The sequence below is a fragment of the Maylandia zebra genome, linkage group LG14 (genome assembly GCF_041146795.1).
Source record: "Maylandia zebra isolate NMK-2024a linkage group LG14, Mzebra_GT3a, whole genome shotgun sequence".
NCBI lineage: Eukaryota > Metazoa > Chordata > Actinopteri > Cichliformes > Cichlidae > Maylandia > Maylandia zebra.
Genome location: NC_135180.1, coordinates 7,303,458 through 7,315,861, shown reverse-complemented (window position 1 = coordinate 7,315,861; position 12,404 = coordinate 7,303,458). Strand labels below are relative to the sequence as shown.

Genomic DNA, 12,404 nt, shown 5'->3' with positions numbered 1-12,404 from the left:
TATTTGTGTACTTTCTGGTGATTCAATAAAAAATTAGTCACATATCGCTCTGATAAACACAGATGGCTGAAAGAAATGTTTGATGGAACAAAGGAAACAAGTGTCTTGCTGCTAAACTTTTAAGTCACCATGGTTTAAATGAGAAAGTCTGTATGTAAAACATGAAAAACTCCATATCAGTGATATCTACAAAGGTGTACTCATTTCTTTGTAATGGTACTTTACTGTTCCAATGAAACAAAAAGAAAATCTCATTTTTAAAGTACATTTTTCGGCCATCCTGACCTATTTTCAGGGGCAAGAATGTTGATGTTAGACTGTGTTTTAAATCAGGTTGTGATCTTAAACTAACTATCACAGCACTGATTTCAGTTGTAATGTCAATTAGAATCCCAATTTGGCTTTTCTCCAGTCAGTGTTATGGTGAAATTTAACTTGTTCTTTTGTGTAATTGCACATGGCCCAGCAAAGGACCCCTTAGTAAACTGTACAGCATAAGTTTTCAATTCACTTTTGTCAGAAAACTTCACAGTATGAGAAGTTACAGCACAGTTTCTCCAAACGTGTGGTTCTTTTTCAGCCAGCGTGCTTTTAGAGCATCTACATTAGCTCATGTAGTAAAAGTACAATCAGTAAGTGTACTTTAACATTTGAGATTCCGAGTCACTCTTGCTTAGATCATGTGAACTATATCATGAACCTTTTTTTGTATAATGCATCAAACGTGTTCAAATCAGTTTATTTTCAATTTATTTTAACTAATCTAGAGACAAGCAACTCCTTTTTAGCTTCTGTTATGTATTTACCTCTCACACCTTAATCTAGATGTTAGTGTTCTCAGAGTTAACATGTCTCATGTTGCCATGTTGTATTTCTAATACCCAGCCTCAGTGTTCGCCCTGTTGACCCTCAAATCCAAACACCAATGATCTAGATATTCACAAAATTCATAAGGAGATTCTTAAGGTCTTAAGTTTTGTTGTTTTTATGTTTTACAAAAAAAAAACTTCACATTTTTTATATTTTTAAACGAAAGTGACATGCAAGGATATTTTTCTTTAGTGATGTTGCTTCAGCAATCTCAAATACTAATTATTCTGGGAATTTTTATGGTCAAACTATGTGATTTTCCAAATGTGTGTGTGTGTGGAGTAAAATGACCTTGTTCTTATGATGTTGTCACCGTGAATCATTTAGGATTAACAACACAAATTGTATCGATAGCAGAAACAGTCTTATAACTTATAATTCTCACACGTTACCGCTAGTTTTACAAACGCAGTCTTCTTCAGCTCTGTTTATGTAGCTTTTATGAAACTGATTTTCCATAGTACAAGTAGAATTTAATTTTTCTTTGCTCTCCAGTATAAATGCAATAATTTGCAGGCTTTTTACTGAAACTCTCACAATGCAACACTCAATGCTCAGAGCTTCATATATCAACAGCTCTGAAAATATCTTCTTTTTTAAAGTAATGTAGGACAGGATCTCTCACTCTCTGTGTCTCAAAAAAAACCCAACTAAACTGGCAATCACCACTAAACAAATGAAAGTAGTTTATGGCTTTTTTATCAGCTGCATTTCTTTCATTTATGTATTGATCCCATTGTTTATTGGTAATGCTTTTAGGTCACTGTTTTAGCATGTCTGCCTCACACTCCATTTAAACAGTTTAACAGATAGTGGGGTCTGGTAAGGAAGTTGGGGGGAAGCAGACAACTCCACAGGAAGAGTCTTTTTGTCTTTTCTCCACTGTAAAAGATAGCAAGGCAGTGTGAAACTTTCTTTGCGGGAAAGACAAAACTGAGAGCCATGCTAGGCTCAGTGAGAGACTCTGCTCACCCTCTGCCCCAGCGATGGCAGTCCCTCACCAAGCTCGATTTCTGTTCTTTGTCTTGATTAAAGAATGGTAGCTACCGCTCATCGCTTGTCTGCAGGCTTTATTAAACGGAAAACTTCCACAACAACCTCTAAACAGTGGTTTATGGCTTTTTGTCACCTGCAACACCATGTAACACTTGGATGTTAGATTCTTTTACCAGTCAGTGTTGTTAGCCCCAACCCCCAGGCTCCAGGTGTCTGAGCTCTAACCCTGGCTGCCAAATGTCCCCCTGAGGCCTTTGTGCCTTTTACCACCAGACTAAGTTTGTAGTCCTATCTACTAATATTATTTTATTTTTTTATTATAGCACAAGGTTCAGTTAGGTTACTACTTTGACTTCCTCAATTTGAGCACATTTCTGACCCGATACTTTATCAAGCTTTTACTCGAGTGTTTTTGACACTAGCAGCTGTACTTCTACTTAAGTGAAAATTGCCTGCAATTTTGCCACCTCAGTTGCCACTTTTCTGGAGTTTGTACACTTTTTATATTGAAACGTTCAACGTTTTACGTGTTATCCTTGATCACAGTTCTAAACAAGTTAACTTTCTTCACTTCAAAGTAACCCAAAAAAGAAACTATATGTCCAGTTCTCTTTACTCCAAACCTGGTTTAAGGCTATGCTGTTGTTGTGATATGGCCATACAAATAATATTAAGTTTAATTAATCTTTTAAAAAAATGGCTGCTTCATGGCTACCTGTTCAGAGAATTTGCAGACTTTTATGGAAACTGTCACAATGTAACACTCTCACTGTCAAAACAGGGTTGATCCATGTTTCTATGAACACTGATTAATATATCAACAGCTCTGAAAATCCTTTTTTTTTTTAAGTAAAGCAGAACAGGATCTCTGTATCTCTAAAAATCCCAACAAATGGAAGTAGTTTATGGATCTTTATCACCTGCAACACCATGTAACACCTAGATGTTAGACTCTTTTACCATCACATTTGCAAGGGTTTATGTGTTATCCTTGATCACAGTTCTAAATAAGTTAACTTTCTTGACATAAAAGTAGCCCAAAGAAGACAAATATATGTCCAGTTCTTTTTTACTCCAAACCTACTGATCGGAAAACATTATGTGATGCTGGAAGTTTTCATCCTATCCATCTGCAAAACAAGTTTACCTGTAAGCCAACACATTAGACGTAAGCAAATTTGTGAAATTCCTGAACAATGTGCTTTGTGGAGTAGCAGTAGTACTAGAACTAGTACTAGTAGTCCTAGTATTCTGCAGCAACCAGGCTTCAAGAGTGATCACTCTTCTGGCTTTCAAATGGTGAAAACATGTCACAGTCTTAACCGCAAATCAGAAATGTTGGTAAATTTAAAAAGGAATTTAAACGTCAGCTTTGACATAGACACAGACTTTATTAATGCCACACTCAGGAAATTCACATGTTACACATGATTTAGCTCACGTGCTAAAACCCCAGAGCAATAACCCCATCAGCACCATTAGCCTGAGTGTTGATCCTCCAGGTGAGTGAGTGGAGTTGAGTGTGTGTGTGTGTGTGTGTGTGTGTGTGTGTGTGTGTGTGTGTGTGTGTGTGATCAGAGGTGAAGCTGCTTTCTGCAAAGTCTCATCAACAACATCTTTAGAAACAAACATCAACAACCAGGAAGAGTCTAAAAGCACTAAATATGAAACAGACCATTTACCATACCCAACACTGAGCTCCTGCACAGTCAGATGGAGTGAAACATAATGTCCCAGGGGTGTTCTGTTGGATTTAGCAGGTGAGCGTTGTTGCCAGTCAAAACCTTTTTTTGGAAACTCTTTACAAGAATCAATGTAATTATTTGTTTTACTTGAATCAAATGTATTGGTTTATATACCTGAAATAAAACTTTTTTTTGGAAACCCGTTACATCAAATAAAACTTTCTTGGAAAAGCATTGCAAGAATCAATCGAGTTATTTGTTTTACCCCATTCAAATCTATTGGTTTCATTACATCAAATTAAATAATTTTGGAAACCCGTTACATCAAATAAAACTTTCTTGGAAAAACTTTACAAGAATCAATGTAATTATTTCTTTTACTTGAATCAAATGTAATGGTTTATATACCTGAAATAAAACTTTTTTGGAAACCCTGTACATGAAGTAAAAGGTTTTTGATCTTGTAAGTTCTGGCTTTAATATTTTCAGCTGATAAAGTGAACTTCATACAAACTCTGTGTTAGAAAAATCAAACTGTGTCTCGTGCGGGTGTATTGTGACTGCTCCATCACAATGTATAATTTGACTTGTGAGGTACACACAACAAGGCCAACAAGAAAAAGTGAATTAGAGATTCATTACAAAATACAAAAAATAAAAATAAATAGTGCACAAATTTAAAACAAGCAAAACACCTATGCAAGAGTAACTACTAATGATTTACAAATACTTGTCATATACAACCAATACACTCAGAGAATTTTACCATATCAGTATAAAGCTCTCTGTAATTCCTGGACAGTTCGTGAAATAATTTAAAATTAAATCTGCACTTCAGTTAACTATTCTTTTTTAACAACAGGTTTATGTCTTAGATCTACGGATACAGCTAAAACACTCTGCTTGTATAATGCTGTATTCTCTCCCAGCTTATCCTTTTCTCACAACAGGGTGATTCCCAAAGTACGAGTCAATAAAACAATCACTCTAAAAACCAGAACAGAAAGATAAAGTTGCAAAATAAAAGATTAAGGATTGTGTTTTTATAGCATGTAGTAAACTATCCCCTTTTTCTAACACAGAGTTTGTATGAAGTTCACTTTATCAGCTGAAAATATTAAAGCCAGAACTTACAAGATCAAAAACCTTTTACTTCATGTACAGGGTTTCCAAAAAAGTTTTATTTCAGGTATATAAACCATTACATTTGATTCAAGTAAAAGAAATAATTACATTGATTCTTGTAAAGTTTTTCCAAGAAAGTTTTATTTGATGTAACGGGTTTCCAAAATTATTTAATTTGATGTAATGAAACCAATAGATTTGAATGGGGTAAAACAAATAACTCGATTGATTCTTGCAATGCTTTTCCAAGAAAGTTTTATTTGATGTAACGGGTTTCCAAAAAAAAGTTTTATTTCAGGTATATAAACCAATACATTTGATTCAAGTAAAACAAATAATTACATTGATTCTTGTAAAGAGTTTCCAAAAAAAGGTTTTGACTGGCAACAACGCTCACCTGCTAAATCCAACAGAACACCACTGGGACATTATGTTTCACTCCATCTGACTGTGCAGGAGCTCAGTGTTGGGTATGGTAAATGGTCTGTTTCATATTTAGTGCTTTTAGACTCTTCCTGGTTGTTGATGTTTGTTTCTAAAGATGTTGTTGATGAGACTTTGCAGAAAGCAGCTTCACCTCTGATCACACACACACACACACACACACACACACACACACACACACACTCAACTCCACTCACTCACCTGGAGGATCAACACTCAGGCTAATGGTGCTGATGGGGTTATTGCTCTGGGGTTTTAGCACGTGAGCTAAATCATGTGTAACATGTGAATTTCCTGAGTGTGGCATTAATAAAGTCTGTGTCTATGTCAAAGCTGACGTTTAAATTCCTTTTTAAATTTACCAACATTTCTGATTTGCGGTTAAGACTGTGACATGTTTTCACCATTTGAAAGCCAGAAGAGTGATCACTCTTGAAGCCTGATTGCTGCAGAATACTAGGACTACTAGTACTAGTTCTAGTACTACTGCTACTCCACAAAGCACATTGTTCAGGAATTTCACAAATTTGCTTACGTCTAATGTGTTGGCTTACAGGTAAACTTGTTTTGCAGATGGATAGGATGAAAACTTCCAGCATCACATAATGTTTTCCGATCAGTAGGTTTGGAGTAAAAAAGAACTGGACATATATTTGTCTTCTTTGGGCTACTTTTATGTCAAGAAAGTTAACTTATTTAGAACTGTGATCAAGGATAACACATAAACCCTTGCAAATGTGATGGTAAAAGAGTCTAACATCTAGGTGTTACATGGTGTTGCAGGTGATAAAGATCCATAAACTACTTCCATTTGTTGGGATTTTTAGAGATACAGAGATCCTGTTCTGCTTTACTTAAAAAAAAAAAGGATTTTCAGAGCTGTTGATATATTAATCAGTGTTCATAGAAACATGGATCAACCCTGTTTTGACAGTGAGAGTGTTACATTGTGACAGTTTCCATAAAAGTCTGCAAATTCTCTGAACAGGTAGCCATGAAGCAGCCATTTTTTTAAAAGATTAATTAAACTTAATATTATTTGTATGGCCATATCACAACAACAGCATAGCCTTAAACCAGGTTTGGAGTAAAGAGAACTGGACATATAGTTTCTTTTTTGGGTTACTTTGAAGTGAAGAAAGTTAACTTGTTTAGAACTGTGATCAAGGATAACACGTAAAACGTTGAACGTTTCATTATAAAAAGTGTACAAACTCCAGAAAAGTGGCAACTGAGGTGGCAAAATTGCAGGCAATTTTCACTTAAGTAGAAGTACAGCTGCTAGTGTCAAAAACACTCGAGTAAAAGCTTGATAAAGTATCGGGTCAGAAATGTGCTCAAATTGAGGAAGTCAAAGTAGTAACCTAACTGAACCTTGTGCTATAATAAAAAAATAAAATAATATTAGTAGATAGGACTACAAACTTAGTCTGGTGGTAAAAGGCACAAAGGCCTCAGGGGGACATTTGGCAGCCAGGGTTAGAGCTCAGACACCTGGAGCCTGGGGGTTGGGGCTAACAACACTGACTGGTAAAAGAATCTAACATCCAAGTGTTACATGGTGTTGCAGGTGACAAAAAGCCATAAACCACTGTTTAGAGGTTGTTGTGGAAGTTTTCCGTTTAATAAAGCCTGCAGACAAGCGATGAGCGGTAGCTACCATTCTTTAATCAAGACAAAGAACAGAAATCGAGCTTGGTGAGGGACTGCCATCGCTGGGGCAGAGGGTGAGCAGAGTCTCTCACTGAGCCTAGCATGGCTCTCAGTTTTGTCTTTCCCGCAAAGAAAGTTTCACACTGCCTTGCTATCTTTTACAGTGGAGAAAAGACAAAAAGACTCTTCCTGTGGAGTTGTCTGCTTCCCCCCAACTTCCTTACCAGACCCCACTATCTGTTAAACTGTTTAAATGGAGTGTGAGGCAGACATGCTAAAACAGTGACCTAAAAGCATTACCAATAAACAATGGGATCAATACATAAATGAAAGAAATGCAGCTGATAAAAAAGCCATAAACTACTTTCATTTGTTTAGTGGTGATTGCCAGTTTAGTTGGGTTTTTTTGAGACACAGAGAGTGAGAGATCCTGTCCTACATTACTTTAAAAAAGAAGATATTTTCAGAGCTGTTGATATATGAAGCTCTGAGCATTGAGTGTTGCATTGTGAGAGTTTCAGTAAAAAGCCTGCAAATTATTGCATTTATACTGGAGAGCAAAGAAAAATTAAATTCTACTTGTACTATGGAAAATCAGTTTCATAAAAGCTACATAAACAGAGCTGAAGAAGACTGCGTTTGTAAAACTAGCGGTAACGTGTGAGAATTATAAGTTATAAGACTGTTTCTGCTATCGATACAATTTGTGTTGTTAATCCTAAATGATTCACGGTGACAACATCATAAGAACAAGGTCATTTTACTCCACACACACACACATTTGGAAAATCACATAGTTTGACCATAAAAATTCCCAGAATAATTAGTATTTGAGATTGCTGAAGCAACATCACTAAAGAAAAATATCCTTGCATGTCACTTTCGTTTAAAAATATAAAAAATGTGAAGTTTTTTTTTTGTAAAACATAAAAACAACAAAACTTAAGACCTTAAGAATCTCCTTATGAATTTTGTGAATATCTAGATCATTGGTGTTTGGATTTGAGGGTCAACAGGGCGAACACTGAGGCTGGGTATTAGAAATACAACATGGCAACATGAGACATGTTAACTCTGAGAACACTAACATCTAGATTAAGGTGTGAGAGGTAAATACATAACAGAAGCTAAAAAGGAGTTGCTTGTCTCTAGATTAGTTAAAATAAATTGAAAATAAACTGATTTGAACACGTTTGATGCATTATACAAAAAAAGGTTCATGATATAGTTCACATGATCTAAGCAAGAGTGACTCGGAATCTCAAATGTTAAAGTACACTTACTGATTGTACTTTTACTACATGAGCTAATGTAGATGCTCTAAAAGCACGCTGGCTGAAAAAGAACCACACGTTTGGAGAAACTGTGCTGTAACTTCTCATACTGTGAAGTTTTCTGACAAAAGTGAATTGAAAACTTATGCTGTACAGTTTACTAAGGGGTCCTTTGCTGGGCCATGTGCAATTACACAAAAGAACAAGTTAAATTTCACCATAACACTGACTGGAGAAAAGCCAAATTGGGATTCTAATTGACATTACAACTGAAATCAGTGCTGTGATAGTTAGTTTAAGATCACAACCTGATTTAAAACACAGTCTAACATCAACATTCTTGCCCCTGAAAATAGGTCAGGATGGCCGAAAAATGTACTTTAAAAATGAGATTTTCTTTTTGTTTCATTGGAACAGTAAAGTACCATTACAAAGAAATGAGTACACCTTTGTAGATATCACTGATATGGAGTTTTTCATGTTTTACATACAGACTTTCTCATTTAAACCATGGTGACTTAAAAGTTTAGCAGCAAGACACTTGTTTCCTTTGTTCCATCAAACATTTCTTTCAGCCATCTGTGTTTATCAGAGCGATATGTGACTAATTTTTTATTGAATCACCAGAAAGTACACAAATACAAGATTAAATATTTTATTTATTTATCAAAAGATACATAATTACACATTGATACAATGAATAAGGTGTCTATAAAAATTACACATGGTGTAAGAAAAACATTATAACATACAAATAAGTGTTTTAAGATAATCTGACATACTTTAAAAGCATAAGAATAAAAGTTTAAAAAAAAAAATCATGTTCTTTGATGATCACATTACATGTATCACATTTTTTAAAGCATAACGTAGGGTGTTCACAAAAACAGTTTTATGATTACTTTTTCCACAGTGCTTGTATGCCTCTTGCAAAACTATGTACTTATCACCATATGACATAATAACTCACGATTATGCAAGACCAGCCATGAAATGTCCGTCGCTTCATTACAATCATTTGTCCCCGCTGCTGCCCTCAGACCCAGTCTTCTGTACTGTGGGGTAAAATTGCTTTTTTGGTGGTTCATAAAAAATATCTCAAAAAGCGATGTTAGTGAGGGGACCAGAAACACTGGGTTGCAGAGCAGTTGGTAAGGACTTGTATATTTCTGGAGAGTCTGCAAAAGCTGTCTTGCTCGTGCTCCTGATTGGATATGTGGAGCCCGGCTCTGATATCTCACTGGTGGCAGCTAAAGGTAGGCATGCCTTGGAGGCGGAGTTGGTCTCGGGCGCAATCTTTCAAACGAGCCTCACGGCATTTCAGGCAACCTCAGGCCGGAAACAACATCCGGTCACTCGCGGTCAAAATCCACGCAGAGCTGGTGTTTCGCAGGGATCAGGTTAACACATCTGGGTCTAAAAATATAAAGAAAAACAAAAAGAGTTTTAAAACACGCAAACTAGCAAAATATCAAAGGAGCATAACATAACAATAACAAGATGATATGAGATACCCGATGAGGCCATGATAGGTGATGTAGACATGTAATGTATAAACTTTTACGGGAGTTAAAAGTGGAGCTTATATATATTTTAAAGTGTATTGTACGTGGGATAGGCTCCAGCGCACCGCGCGAGCCTGAAAAAAGGATAAGTGGAGGCGAATGGATGGATGGATGGTGTATTGTACGTGTTACAAACCATTGTGATATTTATTTATTTTTTTAAATGAAAGGATTGACAGAATGGTAAAAAGGAAAATGCAAAAATGTAGTTAGAGAGGAAGATTAACACTTACCGAATGATATGCGGATAAGGAAAGAGACGCAAGTTGCTGTTGAAATCGGCCGCTCCCTATGCGAACTCGCAAGCAGTCTGAGCGGTTCCAGTTGTTGATATGGCTGAAGGCAGGGGTCTTCTGGGAGCTCGGGGGTAGTCTTAACCTGAGCGGGAGATCATAAAAATCGGACCTGGAGCGGATTGGCTAACCGGGGTGCGAAGGGAGCGGTGCAATAGTTATGTGATTGGCAGCGGGGCGAAGTAAGGGGGGGAGTTGGTCTCTGGCGCAAATTTCGAACGAGGTAAGCAGCGCATTCGGGAGCAGAGCGGGCAGCGAACAAGCAGGAAAAAATTGTGCTCTGCAAGAAGTTGTGGATCGGAGATTAAGAGCGAGGTAGAACTTAGAGTGTGCGTTGAATTTTAGAGGTTGCTAGTAAGAGGGAAGTTTTTGAAGAAAAAAGACTAAGGATTTTCCCTGTTATCGAATATAAGGTTTTGGGAATAGAGGGGTAGCTAACAAGTTATTCTAGGGATTTGGAGAAATCGCGGAGAAATTTTTTTTTAAAGGAGTTTTGGCTTTGTTTGGCTGAGCATGAAGGGAGCCGCGGGGCGCTGAATTTGAGAAAAAAGACTAAGGAATTTTTCAGGATTTCCCCTGTTATCGAATATAAGGTTTTGGGAATAGAGGGGGTACCCTAACAAGTTATTGTAGGGTTTTGGAGAAAACGCGGAGGGTTTTTTAAGGAGTTTTCCCTGCTTATGTTTCTAAGGAGGGTTAGGGTTAGGGGATCGCGAGTTTTTTCTGAGTATCAAATCAAATCACTTTTATTGTCACATCAGTATGAGTTTTATTCTAAATCTACAAATGCATATAAATCGAAATAAAGTTTTCCCCCAAGGCATGCAGCATGTGTTTGTGGCCATACTGAACGTTATAAAAGCACAAGTTTAACTAAACAATTTTAATATGGTTTAATACATTTTTAAACACATGAGCACGGAGCCTGAGCGAGAGAGCACGGTCCGGAGACACGGGCGCGCCCCCGCACGCCCAGACACACAGCCTCGGGCGCGCGCGGGCGCGCACACACACACTGACCCGCCACCAGATGGCGTTTTTTGAGCATAAAAAAATAAAAAAAATTTAATTGCTTAAAGAAATAAAAGAATGCTATTTTGATATATAAGAAACTTTCTAAATAATCAATTATATTTTTATGAATATCATATTTTTAGGAATATCATATTTTTATTACTTCCTTAATTACTTCCTACTTCCGGAGCTCCGGAAGTAATTACTTCCGGAGCTCATGAATAATTAATGACCTGTCAGTTTGACGAGAGGGGTATAATATCACTCTCTTACTATTGCTGTGTGATTTATTACTATTACTGAAGACTACTTGCCACAGAGCTAAATTTTTTAGCTGGTATTAGCTGAGGTTAGTTCATAGACTGCTTTCAGAAGTGCACATGATTATTTGCAGCAAGCAGGTTGTAACAATGCTAGCTTGGTGGCGAGTAGCCTTCAGCAATCGTAATAAATCACACAGCAATAGTACATCCAAGATTCTGAAGTGGCACATAACCCAGGTAGCTACCACAACTATCACAAGGTAGTTGCCGTAGACTAACATTAGTTTTTTTTAAAAATAACTTAGTTCCAGATGTTTCTTTAGGTTGGAGGTGGAGCCTTCTGACGCTATGAGCAGCTTGGTTGCTAGCAAACAGAGTTTGCATTGAGTGGTTACATTATGCCAATCCCTTTCTTCTTTAAATATGAAATGGTGTCAGAATTTCCAAGTAAGAAATGCATTCCTGCCCGTGCACTGTTGGCTCTGTTGTGCTGGCTTTGGGTCCATTGTGTAACTGATGCCACCAACATTAACAGTACACTTACATTAGTAGGGATGGGTACCGGTATCGGTTCTGACATAAACGGTAGTAACCAGACCGAAAAGCAGCGCACATTTCGGTGCTTTATTTTGGTGCTTTTTTCTCCTGAGCTGTGATACACTTTAGATTCTAGCCAATCGTTTTACGTTTCCGAGGATAGTAGGCGGGTCCAGGTACGTACGTTCTTTTAGAGCAGAGCTACAGATTAAAAATGCCGAAGGAGGACCGGTCAAATGGACCGGTCAAACATTTTCAAAATATGCAAACTCAGCAGCCTGCAACAAGTGCTTTAAGCTGATACTGTGATACTGTCAAGGAGGTAACACCTCAAATCCGATGAAACACCTGACGACGCATAGCGTTTTTTTTAAAAGCCGAGAAATGCGCCATATTTGATAGCTTGCTGCGAGACCTCACTCCGTGCACATCTACTGCGGGTGGGTTGCCAGTTATCGGACCTGGAGCAACATCCCCCAAAAACCCGAAGAACAGAGTCCTGGCCCCTAGCCCTGCCAGTGTAGCAGAAATGATGATGATGATGATGCAGCAGCAGCCGTTCTTCTCTGCGTGAGTAGCTTAATGTTGTTCGTGTGTAATTTACGTTGAGTAGGCTAACCACGTTATTACATTAATGCATGTAAGGTGAACTAGCAAACATCATCATAGCTACATGCGGCTGTCT

The 12,404-nt window shown here is 37.4% G+C and overlaps 1 long non-coding RNA gene across 1 annotated transcript; it reads right to left on the bottom strand.

Moving 5' to 3' along the window:
- Nucleotides 1-8,688: 8,688 nt before the first annotated feature.
- On the bottom strand, nucleotides 8,689-10,088 carry LOC143422022 (uncharacterized). Its single transcript, XR_013101620.1, has 2 exons — nucleotides 9,846-10,088; nucleotides 8,689-9,463 (listed from the first exon to the last, which is right to left on the bottom strand). It is a non-coding gene; the product is annotated as an uncharacterized LOC143422022 (long non-coding RNA).
- Nucleotides 10,089-12,404: the final 2,316 nt, after the last annotated feature.